We start from the raw sequence: 12,617 nt of genomic DNA, 5'->3' as shown, positions 1-12,617 counted from the left end.
ACAAACTTGAAAGACTATGACATTCAGTCGATACAAATGAAACAGAAATTCCTTGACCGAGGCTACCCCCACCGCCTCATAAGAGAAGCATATAAAAGAGCTCGCTTCTATGACCGAGATGCCCTACTTAAATCTAAAAAAAAACCAGAAGAACCAAAACTGGTATGCATCACAAAACATTCTACCTTGGATGCAACCGTCAAACAAATTGTTAATGCTAACTGGCATCTCCTTAATGTGAATTCTCCTCAAAGTCAATTAAGCAAACCTATGTTTGCATATCGCCGTAATAAAAACTTAAAAGATCTTATCATACATCAGTGACCACAAAGACTCCATTTCTACAGAAATCTATAAATGGATCCAAACAAGTTAAAGGGACCTCCCGCTGTGGCTCCTGTCAATCTTGTGACGCCATCATACCGGGAGAGTCATTCATTTTTAATGATTTCAACATCCAAGCAAAAGAACTATGGACATGTAATTCCAGCAACCTAATATATCTGATTCTATGCCCCTGTAACTTTGGCTACGTGGGAGAGACCTCCCGCACAATAAAGACAAGCCTCACTGAACATAGGTCCGCCATCAAGACATGTAAATCAACAGCCCCACTGGTCAGTCATTTTACTGAGTTTAAACATTCTCCCACAGATATTAGATGGCGTATCCTAGAAAAGATTCACATACCTAATAACAATGGTGGCGCTAAAATCAGAAAGAAAAAGGAGGTTTTCTGGATTTTCTCGTTGGGAACTTTTACATACGGCCTAAATAGTGAGTTACCATGGGAGAATGCTATTCTGTAAAAACCAAAATACAACCTTCAATGATCTATCAACTACCTTTTAAAACTGAATACCCCATATTCAAATCCATATAGAGTAATTCTGCACCATATAGAGTAATTCTGCACCATGCGCATAAAATGATTCTGTAAAACACAGTTTCCCTGTTGGGCACATTCCCACAGTTGACAGGAGAAATTAACAACCTTTACCCCTTTCAAATACACATTTCCCCCCTTTTTAAAGATTGGGAGTATATATCTTTAAGAGAAGAACAAACTAATAACTTTGAGTGTATATCTTTAAAAGGAGGTTACATCGATAGCTCCTGCCACTGATACGGCTTAGTATATAAACCAATCGGCATTAGCCACTCAAACCTTTCATCCGAAACAGGGACGCAAGACCGCGCAACAGTGCACGCCACCACTATAATACACACAGGTAAGAACCTCTGCAAAAATCGGTACCAGTAACAAATAGCCCACCCGATTGTGCACAATATTAATATCTCCACATAACTATTTCATCTCTAGATAGCCGGAGATCTGTATCCATACCTCTCACTACCGCCGTAAGATAGAACACCGGCCGTCTGCAAGTTTTATTCAAATAGGTAAGATTCTTAAATACAGTTTTTCTTTAGAAAACAATACTTTAGCTATCACATAAACCTATTATGTCTTACCAAGTAACGCTATTTCATATTTTAGATAGCCAGCAACCATTAACTGAGCAAACTAAACAGGCGATGTATCACGTGACACCGGCCCGCCTGTAAACTAGTTCAACAGGTAAGAAGGTAGATTATCACCCGCACCACGCTAAATAATTTAGAAGCACGCCACATTACTTAAATCATTAACACGATCACTTTATCTATAGATAGACGGTGATCTGCATCAATATCCTCACCCACTGTCGATGTACCACGTGACACCATACGTGCCTAAGATCTACCGAACACAGGTAAATAATGAAACAGAGCATTTCAGTTGTGATACTGGCACAACTCTTAACTCTCCAAATAGGTTAGAAGATAGCTCAACTTGGTTTTCGTAATATTCTGACTCAAATATAATGATCTATACCTGCAGATATCCAGCATACTGCTATCCAGCAAACCTCTAACGCAGTGGTTCCCAAACTTTTTTGACCCGTGGCTCCCTTGACCTAATTGGCAGTTGGCCGTGGCTCCCCACCATTTTTTTACCGGTGGGCGGGAGGGAGGGAGTCGATGTAAGCACGACCTCGGGAGTACTTACCGTCGGCTTCCTAAAGTAATTGGGATGCAATGAAGGTATTATAATCATATTTGTAACAATGTTCACATTATTAATTGACAACAAAGCCATTGAATGTGAAGAGAGGCACATGAAGTATCTATTGCAGTACTTTCACAGTGTGCCAAGCAAGATGGATTGATCAATTTGATCTAATGTTGAGGATTCACTCTCGCCACAAACACAAACCATTGTGGCAAAATGATACAATTCACAGTACCGTTTGCTGACAAATCAATAAAATGTCCAAAGGAACTTCGGTCACTTCAGAAAATCTGTACCATGCACTTTAAAATGGACCATCTATCTAAAAAAATCAATATAACATCCTGCTTCACTTCTACAGTCCTCTTGCTTTGACTGTCCCCCCATAATGTGTGCACGAGTTTCCCCACAGAAATGAGGGTCGTTTGAAACAAAAAAAGCTGAAACATTAAAATACATGTACATTTTACAGTAAAAATGCTGGTGGTACGGGTGTAAAATGGAGGTTGGGCCGAAGACCAGCATGGTATTTGATTAATAATTTTACTGTGCAAAGGCGGGCTCCACGGAGCAAGTATAAGTTTACTTTACACACAAAAAGCGCAAATCGTACTTTTGAAGAAGAGGGATAATTAGTAAACAATTTCCGCAAATGACAGCATAGATTTATTAAACCCAGTTACCTCCCCAGCAACTTGTGGCTGCGCACTCCGAATAATCCAGTTCTTCATTCAGGCACACGTGGGTTTGGACTGGGTTGGGGAGTTTAACTTGTGGCCACAGTGAACTACATTTATAAGGCACATTACACAGGATCAGAAACAACTGAAGTTTAGTGAACAACTGCCCAGTACAGCCCTCAGTGGCATCCTCCCCAAAACAAATGGCAGTATTGGAAATCCCAACCAACACTAAATGTGCCCATATGTCCAGCGAGCACGAGTGAAAAGTTTAACTCACTCCGTGTTGGAGCCCGCCTTTGCACAGTAAAATTATTAATCATGTACCATGCTGATCTTCGCCCCAACAACCTCCGTATTTACAAACTGAGAGCGACCGTGCATCCGGCCTCGTGCTGAAGACCAGAGCGCAGAGTGACAGGAAGAGGATAGGCTGGAGCTGGTTTTGCAGCAGTAGGTAGCCGCTGTAGTTAGCTTCATGTCATCCAAAAATAAAATGCAGTGACCAAAAGGGGGGACCCAGGGAGAGCCAGGCGCGAGCCGGTCTCTTCCTGGGTATGTTCGCGCGAGAATCAGTAATCAGGTGGGACTGATTAGCGGAGGGGATATAAGGGAGACAGGCTGGCGGTTGGGAACTGCGTGGTGGGAGGCTAGAAGGGAGGTTTGTTTTGCGGCGCGCGTTTTGTTGTACCTTGTTTACACGGGTCACATGGAGGAAGCGGCGGAGGTCAGGAGGGCCGTGCAGATACTCTGCGAGGCCGGGCGCGAAGACCTGCTGCGGCCGGGTGTCCCGGCGGAGGCGTGGGTAGGATTGGCCCGCCCCCCTCGCAAAGCTTCGGAGGGAGTTTCCAGGGCTGTGGAGGCGTGTTTGGCACTGGGTCCGGAGGAGGAGGAAGACGGCGAGGCGGCCATGCCAGCGGACGGACCCATGCTCGTTTTGCCCGCCGCAGCTGTGGAGCCCGGGTGACCCGGGCGCCCTCCAGCAGGTATGTGCTTTACCATTTATTAGCGCTGGTTCACGTGGGGCGCCCGGGGGGAGGCGGGGGCGTTCTGTGGGCCGGCAGGCTACGAGTTCAGGCGGTCTGGAAGTCGGGGAAGCCGCAGGCGGGCCCTAAGCCCAAGCGGGGGCGGAGCCTGGATTACCACGGGCACTCGCTGCCCCCCCCTCCTGCTGTGCTGCCTGTGGTTTCTTTACCTGCAGCGCCCGCTTTGCCAGACACGGTTTCTCCATATCTGTGGCTGAATGGCCAATGCTTCATGCTCTCCCCTGCCACGCCGGGGCCTGGTCCTGTCCCCCCCCCCCGCTCTTGGTCCCCCACCTGTCGGTGGCGCTGCCGCCGGGTCACGCACTGCCGCGCTGCCGGCTCACCCCCCCCCTGCGACTCCCTCCCCTGCCCCTGTCGTGGTTTCAGTGGGCACTGCACACAGCTTGCTGCCCCCCCCGGTCACTACGTCTGCGGCCATCGGAGTACTTGGCCTCCGGTCTGTCACCCCCACGTCCTTGGAGCCTGGTGAGAGGGGTTGGTCGCACAAGGGGGCGCCCGCGTATTCCGGGCAGGCCCTGTTCCCGGTACCTAGGGGTCGGCCGGGTGGCCTCCAGGGTGGTCCTCCGCCTGGGTCAGGTGGTGCTCTTGGTCTGGCATCGGTGGGTCGTTCTTTGGGGGGTGCTTGCGGTTCAGCTGTCGGGGAGCATGTGGTTGCGAACTCTTCATCTGGCTCGAGCGGCCACAGTTTTCAATCTGCGCCTTCGGCTGGGCGGCTGTTGGCTGTTTCTGCGGCCCCGGGAACTGTCCACACGGCTGTTTCCAGTGGTGGGCTTACAGGGGGGCTGTCTGGAGCGGATGGCCCTTCTACAGCTTTCGGTGCACACAGCTTTCAGAATATTGACTGGCAGTTTTATGATGGGGGTATTGGTGATGGGGCTATGCCCAGTGGCAGTGATCAAGTTGCATTTTCTGATGAAGCTTTCTGTGGGAGTTTTCATGATGATGATTTGGAAGAAGGGGAATTGAGAGACAAGGCCGTTGGGCTTTTGGCAGCACGGGCCCTAGGGGGTGGTTTGGGGCAACCCACTGTTTCTCGTGTTTTGCAGGAGTCTCGAGCGGACCATGCAGCTGTACGAGGGGCAGTGCGGTCTGGATCTTCTCAAAAGGATCGTGGGGCTGTTCAGCCACAGTCGGAGCAGTTGCCCAGAGGTAAGGATGGGTGGTGGTCTGTGTGGCAACCTAGGGAGAGTCTCCCTGTTAAGAGTACTAGATCTATTGGTACAGGCGATGGGGTTGTGCTTGAGCGAGTCGCTCTGGCACCGAGGCTTGAGCGGCCGGTGATTTCACATGTTTCTACTGTGCAAGTTGCACCGGATGTTTCTACAGTGGGGTCTGGTGGGGCGAATGCCTCACGGGTCACGGAGGATAGTATCCTACCGAAGAAATTGCCGTACTCTGGGGTGGGGATGCCGTTGGGGTCCCATTTGTCTGACAAAACAAAGAATCTCATATGGTCTGGTGCTTTTGTGGATGTTTTTCGGCTTTTACATAGGGATGTCCAAGCTAAAGAAGGGTCAAAGGAGGAGGAACTAGAATTGGCTCGGAGGCCTCGTGTTCCGAAGTCGATAGAAAATTGGACTTCGGCCTTTCTTATTTATGCCAGCGTTTATTGCCAACGTCATCCAGAGAAGGCAATAGACATGTTTAAATATGTAGATGTCATTCGCAAGGCTCACAGTTCCTTTGGGGGCTTTGCCTGGTTGTCATATGATGACGAATTCAGGGCACGCATGAGCGCTTTTCCTGAGCGTTCATGGGGTGCAGTTGATTCTGAATTATGGCTACAATGGATGGCGTCGGCGAATCCGCCTGCTACGACCCACACGGCTAGCGGGCAGCCGGTGTACTATCGGCCCTTTTCAGCTCGCCCCGCTCAGTCTGGGGCGGGGGTTTGGGGCAGAGGTCAATCATCCGCATCTGGCACCTGCTGGCATTTTAACAGGGGTTCCTGTAACAGACCAGCTTGCAGGTATAAGCATGAGTGTTCGCAGTGTGGAGGGAAGCATGCGCTCACCCAGTGTTTTCCCGGCCAGCGCTTTGGTGATCAAGGACGGGGTTCAGGGGGTAGAGGACAGCCGCAGCAAGCTGTTTACAAGGGCTCCTACTCCTATTAGGCAAGATGTTCTTGATCTCTGGCTGGTGGAATACCCTGATTTTGAGGCTGCTAAGATTTTGTCTTGGGGTTTCAAAATTGGGTTTCGGATTGGGTATCAAGGACCCCGGGTGGGCAGGTGGTCGGACAATTTGAAATCTGTAAAGGAGAGTCCCCATGTTGTGCGAAAAAAGCTGGATGCTGAGCTTGCAGCGGGTCGGATTGCTGGTCCTTTTTTGACTTGTCCTTTGCCTGACTTGATTGTGTCGCCTCTGGGTGTGGTACCCAAGAAGGCGGCAGGGGAGTTTCGCCTTATCCATCACCTGTCATGGCCCGAGGGTGCATCCATTAACGACTTTATTGATCCAGCTGACTCAACTGTCAATTATGCTTCGGTGGACGATGCCTTACGGCTCGTGCGCACGGCTGGGGTCGGGGCTTTGCTGGCGAAGAGCGACATTCAGTCGGCTTTCCGGCTACTGCCCATCCATCCTTGGGATTTCAGTTTGTTAGGAATGCAGTTTGATGGTAGTTTCTACGTGGATAGGGTGTTGCCCATGGGCTGTTCAGTGTCATGCTCCCTATTTGAGGCATTCAGCACATTTCTGCAGTGGCGCTTCACTTTTGTTAGCGGCCATGTCTTGGTCTGTCATTACCTGGATGATTTTCTTTTCATTGGGGAGGGTCACTCTGGGCAGTGTCAATCGGCTCTGACCATCTTTCAGGCTCTGGCGGAGGAGTTGGGTGTTCCATTGGCGCCGGATAAGACAGAAGGTCCCTGTACTTCCCTGACTTTCTTGGGGATTGAAATTGACACCGTGTCTATGGTGGCGAGATTACCTGAGGCCAAAGTGAAAGAAATGTCAGCATTCATACATCTGGTGTTGGGGGAGCGGAAAGTGTTTTTGAGGACCGTCCAGAAGCTTTTGGGGTATCTCAATTTTGCTTGCCGGGTTGTTCGGGCGGGCAGGACGTTCTGTAGACGTCTGGGTCTTTCCATGTCCGGCGCAAGCCTTCCCCATCATCGGGTGCGCATCACCACCGCTGTGCGTGCCGATTTGACGGTCTGGCTTAGATTCCTGCAGGAGTTCAATGGTGTGTCCTTGTTTTTTGCGGATGAGGACATGGTGTGGCAAGTACAGTTGTTCACGGATGCGTCGGGAGCTCACGGCTTCGGCGTATTTTGGGAAGGTCGATGGTGCGCGGCCGGCTGGCCGGCGCACTGGAAGGAACGGGGTCGCAGCATAGCGTTTCTAGAGCTCTTCCCGCTGCTGGTTGCCTTGTATCTCTGGGGGGAGGAGTTTCAGAATCGCTCCGTTTTGTTCCATGTGGACAATTTGGCAGTTGTTCACCTTGTCAATCACCAGAAGGCTCGTGACTTGAGGGTTTTGCGGCTCCTGCGCGCATTCATGCTGCGGTGTCTGCAATTAAATATTGTCTTTAAAGCACGGCATGTCCCTGGTACTTCTAATTGCATCGCTGACTCTTTGTCTCGCTTTCAGTGGTCCGAATTCCGCAAATTGGCTCCCGGGGCGGACCTGGAACCCACGGCGATCCCACAGTACGTATGGGACCTGGGGGATTGAGGGTACACCAATTGGTTGAACAATCAGTGGCTGACTCCACAAGGCGGGGTTATGTGAAGGCCTGGCATGAGTTTCTGCAGTTTGGTAAGGATTTGGCGGGGCTATTCCGGGCTGGGTTGTCAGATGAACAGCGCATCTTACAATTTGTTTTACATTTGGCGGACAAGGGGCTAGCGCCCACAACCATTTCTGGCAAGTTGGCTGGTGTTTCTTTTTATGGGCAGCTTTGGTGGGGGAGGGACCCGGTTGGGGGGGTGTTGGTTCGGAAAGTGTTGAAAGGTTTGGCCAGGCTTCGGGCTGGGGGTCAACAGCTCCGGCAGCCGGTGACGTTTGAGTTGCTCCAGTTGCTGCTACCGGCATTGGAGGTGTGTTGCCATGATGATTTTGAGTGTGCCAAATTTCGTTTGTGTTTTGTTTGGTTGTTCTTTGGGGCATTTCGGGCATCTGAGTTGCTGGGGTTGAGGGGTAGGGTAGGTATGACCAGCGGTGAGGTGGTGTTGGAAAGTGACCGAGTGCGGCTGTGGCTGCGGGCGTCCAAAACCGACCAGATGGGGAGGGGTAAGTGGGTATTTCTTGGTAGGAGTGGCGTCGTTGCATGTTGCCCGGTTAGTGAATGGGAAGGGTTTGTGGCCTCCAAACATTTTCTACAGGGGCCCATTTTCTGTCACGCTGATGGTAGTCCCATAGTGGCATCTCAATTGTTGGCTGTTTTACGCAAGGTGTTGTTGCGCCTGGGGAGGGATCCTGTTCAGTTTGGTACACACTCCTTCAGAATTGGTGCGGCGACTGAGGCCGCTAGGTTGGGGTGGGACTGGTCACAAATTCGTCGCATTGGCCGTTGGCGTTCCAAGTGCTGTGAAAAGTATGTGAGAAAATAGTACATTTTTGCATGTCTAACATTTCTTTTTCTCCTAGGTCCTTGGCCATCAGTCGTCAGATCCAAACGGAGGGTGTGGATACTAGGGCACTCTTTTGTTAAACGGGCGGCTTTGGCCGCTGCCAGTCAGCTTTGTGGGAGATCACTTGGACTAAACAGCATGACACACGAAGTCTCCTGGCATGGAACGGGGGGCATGCGTTGGGGTGGGCTTTTTCCCGCCTTGGCTGCTTTGGTTTCGCAGTGTTTGGGGGGCCCTCCGGATCTACTGGTACTGCATTTGGGCGAGAATGATTTAGTCTCTCTCTCTGGTTTGACTTTGTTAAAATTGATGAAGCAAGACCTGGAAATCATCAAATCCACATGGGTGAGCACCATGCTGATATGGACTGAGTTTGTGCCTCGTCTGCAATGGCGTGGGGCGAGGAGCCATTCCGCCCTGGACAAGGCTAGAAGGAAAGTTAATCGCACAATGCGACTGTTTTGTCACCATTTGGGTATCTACTGTTTGGATCATTACCATTTAAAAGTCTCTGAACAGCATCTATTTTGTGAGGACGGTGTGCATCTCTCTGCGTTAGGCATCTCTTTTTACCTTTTGGAACTCAGGGAGTTGATCAGTAAAGTTCTTCAGGTGCAGTTGTGGTGTGCTCCTTCCTTTCCAATTTTAGGTGGGGCAGGAAAACGCTAAAGGTTTTCCTGGGTGGCGGGTTTTTGCTAGTGGGGGTGGGCAGCCTGGAGCGGGTTGGCCATCCTGAAGGGTAGCTAGTTGGGTAGGTCTAGGGGTAGTAGGCAGGAGTTTGTTCGGGGTTTTGGGATTTAGGTTTCGTAGGCTCACTGTAGAGTTGCGTTATGTAAATAAATAAATAAATAATGAATGTGTTATGAAATTTATGATGCACCTGTCCTAAAATAAAGTGGCCTTTCTTGCTCCTAAAGAGGTGTGGACAATGATTTCTTGCGCGAGGGGGGACCCAGGGAGAGCCAGGCGCGAGCCGGTCTCTTCCTGGGTATGTTCGCGCGAGAATCAGTAATCAGGTGGGACTGATTAGCGGAGGGGATATAAGGGAGACAGGCTGGCGGTTGGGAACTGCGTGGTGGGAGGCTAGAAGGGAGGTTTGTTTTGCCCCACCCACCCTCCCTCTTTTTTATTTATTTTTTGGGTTTCTTTCTTTTGCAGTGCTCTAAGCGCTGCTTCGTTTCTGTAGGTTTGCCACTGTTAGGATGGGTGCCTTTGTTCTTTTTGGAGGCGGGTTTTTGCTAGTGGGGGTGGGCAGCCTGGAGCGGGTTGGCCATCCTGAAGGGTAGCTAGTTGGGTAGGTCTAGGGGTAGTAGGCAGGAGTTTGTTCGGGGTTTTGGGATTTGGGTTTCGTAGGCTCACTGTAGAGTTGCGTTATGTAAATAAATAAATAAATAATGAATGTGTTATGAAATTTATGATGCACCTGTCCTAAAATAAAGTGGCCTTTCTTGCTCCTAAAGAGGTGTGGACAATGATTTCTTGCGCGATTGCATGCGTGGCCTCCACCAATGTATGCAGGCACGGATTTCGCAATCTCTGAATGAGAGTGTCCCCTGCTCTGCAGCGCTGTATACATCTAAATGTGAACCTTTGATGGTCAGTGCATAATAAAGCACCGGACAATCCACAGAACTTTGTACGTTGAGAACAAAAACAGTGGAAGCAAAGCAATAGTAAAGAATACATGTGACCCAGAGGGGGCCTTTGGCTTTGTTGTGCACTTAATCCTATAGCTGCAAAGCTGTGTCCAACAAATGTTCTTTGTTTTGAGTGAAGGAGGATGAAATAAGCTCTTGGATTAGCAGGTGTGGCTCTTTTTTGAGTAGACACACTGTATTTGCTTTGACTGGAACTTACTCACAGTGTAAGAACACCCTGTTGCCCATGCACCTCCCATCATGGACTTGGGGACAGTCAAAACTCTGGTGCACCTATGTCCTTGCTAGGCTATTGCAGCTTATCTGATTCTGCATGTATCTTGCCAATGCATGCATCACAATCAATCTCCTTGGCAGTATCAAATTAAAACACACATTTTTTTAAGTTTTATTCCCTGATTTCGGCCTATCACCATTAGGGTAACTACAAGCCAGAGAGGTTAAATCTGGGCATCAACTCTAACATTTCAGGACAAAGGGTCAAAATTCAGGACAAAAAATACAAGACAAAAGGTCTATTTTTGGACACATCTGTATAAATAAGGCAGTAAAATAGCAGTAAGAAACAATGCCCAGCTCCTCCGCCAACGGCCGACGCGAGCACTCCCTCCCTGGTGCTGCGCACGACCGTAGGCCGACGCAGCCCCGCCCACCCTTCAGAAAGCCCGCACTGCGGCGAAATGTTCGCCGCGATAAACGGGTTAAATACTAATTGGTGCAATGCACTTATCCTTGGTGACACAAAATGGTTTAGGATCAGCAGGCCCAACCCATGTTATGCTCAAACACAACACTCGGGTGGTATCAGCTTAGTGTTGGAAGTTGAGCCTTGAAAACCTCAACATTGTCCCAGATAAAACAACATTTGTCCCTTCTTTCTGATGACATGGGACAATAGGACCTCTTATTGGGTCCTTGAAAACCATGCTATAAGCGCCTCCTGTATGCAATATACAATGCAATATGGAAAGTTTCCCGACATGAGGCTGCTGAGACACTGCGTGAAATTGGCATGGAAAATTTAGAAAGAGCGCTCGCGGTTGTTGATAATAGTATGACTACATTGATCGCTAGGATATACTCTCTGCATAACGTGTCTTCTGCAGTAAACATCACACAGAATGACATGTCCTCTTCACAACATGGGCTTAGATCGATTCTGTTATTGACTTAGACTCTTCATGCACTTAGGGCTGGTGGCGTGCCATGCCTCAATCACACTAGGCTGTTTTTACCTTAAAATCTTACAAAACAGCGGACCATCATGGTGAGAAAGGACACAACATACACTATGTTATATATAGAGAAGTTGGAGGATTACCATTCACTGTTGCAGAAGTATCTTCTGCGGCTTGGATTATCCACAGGTTTATATCTCTGCCAATTTCGACATTCCACTTCATTTTTTTTTATTTAGACATCTGAACATACAACACTTGTAATATATACATTTACACAATAGCCATTTGTCCTTTCGGTGCTAATGTATAGGATGTCAATCATTTCTAACCCTGGTCTCCCCCCTCCCTCACCTCCTCCTGAAACCATAGGAAAAAAAAATGAATTACGCCTTGCAATGTTATAAACCATGAAGTTTGGTATACAACAACATGAAAGCCGACCAGAGGAAAAAAAATAATAACAAAAATAAAAATTAAAGGTTTAACGTTGTTGCTTCATTAATCCATTTGGTGATTGGTAACCATATTTCAAGCCCCCTCTTTTTAACTCCTAAACCCCTTCACATGTATATCGCTTTCTCCCATCGATAAGTAGCTAGCAATTTCCCCAACCAGCAGTGTACAAAGGGAAGTTCTTTACCTAGCCAAGTAGTGGCCAAGCATAACCTAAAAACCGTCATAGCTGTAAATAGCAGAGCTTGGTTTGGAGCCGTCTTTGCTTGATTGCTTACCCCCAGCACAATTACTTGTGGCGTAAGATCCAACTCAAACCCCTACATGAGCTTGAGATAGTTACCCATCTCACTGACCAAAGTTAATAATCGGGGGCAAGTTGCAAACATATGAACACTATCGGCGGCAAAACAAACACAGCGAGAACAGTGTATACCTGTGGTGCCACCCCATTTAGATATCCGTGCTGGAGTGCTATACAAATGTAGCCAAGTTTTAAAGCATTGTACTTGTAAATTTGCCGAGAAGAATGCAGTCTGGCTCAGTACTAAAGAATCATCGCATTCCCCTACCCCTGCTTGAACCCCATCATGCCAACGGTGAGTATGCTTTATAAAATCATCCCCCATCAAGTTATTAAGTAGCTTAGAGAATTTAGATAGTGGTGATGGGGCTCCCAGTACCAGATCCAAAAAGGGGACTCTAGTACCCCTTATTACCTTCTTAGACAAATAATCCCTCACTTGTAAGAATTTGAAGAAATTATTATTTCCAATCCCAAATTTACTCTTAATAGTGACGAACGAGTGCATTACGTTATCCTCCATAGGATAGCCAATATGCTTTATACCCTTATCCATCCATATTCTCATATGCCCATCTCGGAAAATCACCGGCAAAAGATCGTTATCTGCCAGAGGAGTATATCTATGAATCCTGCTTAATTTAAGTCTCTTTCTAACTAGA

The 12,617-nt window shown here is 48.4% G+C and overlaps 1 protein-coding gene and 1 long non-coding RNA gene across 3 annotated transcripts in view; one reads left to right on the top strand and one right to left on the bottom strand.

The window, feature by feature from the left end:
* Positions 1-12,617, bottom strand: part of LOC144822416 (multidrug and toxin extrusion protein 2-like) — a 1,067,040-nt gene that overhangs the window by 937,725 nt on the left and 116,698 nt on the right. The gene's annotated exons all lie outside the window — the stretch shown is intronic.
* On the top strand, positions 1,174-1,757 carry LOC144824525 (uncharacterized). The gene is made up of 4 exons (XR_013608998.1): positions 1,174-1,232; positions 1,325-1,404; positions 1,502-1,582; positions 1,674-1,757. It is a non-coding gene; the product is annotated as an uncharacterized LOC144824525 (long non-coding RNA).

The sequence above is a fragment of the Lissotriton helveticus genome, chromosome 3_1 (assembly GCF_964261635.1).
Source record: "Lissotriton helveticus chromosome 3_1, aLisHel1.1, whole genome shotgun sequence".
NCBI classification, from domain to species: domain Eukaryota; kingdom Metazoa; phylum Chordata; class Amphibia; order Caudata; family Salamandridae; genus Lissotriton; species Lissotriton helveticus.
The sequence above is the reverse complement of the archived record's forward strand: the minus strand, read 5'-3'. Positions and strand labels throughout refer to the sequence as shown.